Source organism: Galeopterus variegatus, unplaced genomic scaffold (genome assembly GCF_000696425.1).
Source record: "Galeopterus variegatus unplaced genomic scaffold, G_variegatus-3.0.2 Scaffold17, whole genome shotgun sequence".
In the NCBI taxonomy this organism is placed as follows: domain Eukaryota; kingdom Metazoa; phylum Chordata; class Mammalia; order Dermoptera; family Cynocephalidae; genus Galeopterus; species Galeopterus variegatus.
The window spans coordinates 346,266-348,177 of NW_007726128.1; the positions used below are offsets into that span (position 1 = coordinate 346,266).

The 1,912-nt window shown below is 36.0% G+C and overlaps 1 pseudogene; it reads right to left on the reverse strand.

The window, feature by feature from the left end:
* Positions 1 to 568: 568 nt before the first annotated feature.
* Positions 569 to 1,584, reverse strand: LOC103585866 (annotated as a pseudogene).
* Between the last annotated feature and the right edge of the window lie 328 nt (positions 1,585 to 1,912).

Sequence of the window (1,912 nt, forward strand, 5' to 3'; positions counted from 1 at the left end):
TATGAACAAGTATTTACCATGTCCATTACACATAACACACAAGAACAGCTTTTAACAGAAATTCATCAACCCCCTCAACATTTCCTTTAATTAAGTACAGGTGTCAAAACAATCCTTAACATATTTTTGAAACTGCTAGTATTCAGCACCCATGGCCCTTCAAAAGTCAATACCATTTGCTACAATATTCATCATACCTACTACATTAAATAATTTCAACTGCAGCTCTTTCATGAAGCAAGATGGATAAAGCCCATCATTTGTTTTTCCTTCTTGAGATTTTTAATTTTCAGAAACACACATGCTTCCACTGCCATCTGATACTTCTCACCACACTATCATCATGCAAACCTGGATTCTATTTTGAGTACTCCAGGTTTATGATTAAATGACAGTGCCTGCCTTAACAAGAAAAAAAAATGTGCTGTATTTTTTTTCCTGCTACCTGAAAACATAATGGGTAAACATACATTAAATATATTCTTACAAATGTCTGGGTCAGGTTTACCAGCTGGAATTCTTTCACTTAATGGGTGGGTATTTTGTAATGTGATATTTAATAAAGATGTTAACATGAGTAGAAAATTGTTGATTTAAGACAAGTTTGAGATCCACTAAAATCATTGAATGCTTGTCCTTCTGGTGGCTGTGGAAGCTTTATATTTCCTCTGGGTGTTATTAGACGTCTTAGTTCTGGAAGTGCAACTTTAATGCTGTATGAATTTTGCCATTTTGCTAACATTGGTAAGCTCCGTGCATCTACCATCCCACTGGTATTATTTATTCCAATCACATTAATTTTTGTTACAAATCAAACTAAGGGAGGAGCTTCTGGGTATTTAGATCCACATTCAACTGTCAGGATATATGTTCTGCTTTCATAATTTGCCCTTGGTGTTGTTGCTTTGCCTTCCACGGATTTGTCACCCCTTTTCCCCTAGGTGACGGAGCCACCAAAGATTACTCAAAGCCCATCTCTTCTGAGCAGTGAGAAGCCCCGAAAAGGGGTTAATCTCCTGGAACCCTCAAGATAGAGGCATTCCTTCCATCTGGAAAATTAACCACAAATTGGGGTTCTCTTCCTGCATTTATTCTCCAGACCAGGAAGTTCCAGGAAGAGAATATAGGTAGGGTTTTTGCTAAGTATAGTTTAACAAGTTTAACAATAAGCATTCCATAATGCAATTTTCAAGAAGTTAAGTTGATCTGCCAACAAAAGCTTGATCTTAGCAAACATTCTCTTCTTACAGCAATTTCCCAGTATATTTACATACCAATCAGTAACCTGCCTGTCTTTGAGCCAGCAACCTTGCTGTGTTACAATTCTCTGTCTTACAACAGAGACTATAGCCTGAGGAAAATTTCCCATCTTTTGAAAAGTCAATATTTGAAACTGCAAGGCTTTGGAAAACCAGGCCCTGTGAAGTACATTTGTTTTATGCATACTCCACATGGTGGCCCAGTAATAATGCCTGTTCACCTTATAAGTGCTATATCTTCATTATCTTCAAGGCCCCAGCTAATCATGCAATTGCCTACTCCTTTTTGTCCTCCTTCAAGTTTTTCCAACAAGAGAAAAATCATGTGGACCTTTAAATCCTTTGAAGACCACCATCTTCTCCTGCTGGGAATCCTCTTTTTGATTACTTCTATTTTTTCATTGAAATTAGAAGCAACTTCATAAATAGAATGAAAAAGGGAAAGTGTTTGAGGAGAGAGAATGTATGAAATAGATACAGGGAGAGAAGGAAAAAATTTGTTCAGGAAATGTACTGGGGGGTATAGAAAGTGTTGAGGTCCCATTTTAGAATCATGGTTTATAAATGGAAAATAATGTATAATATGTTTTGTAATATAATTGTTTTATATTGTACTGAGATATAATATCAATGTAAAAGAACCATATAAAAAT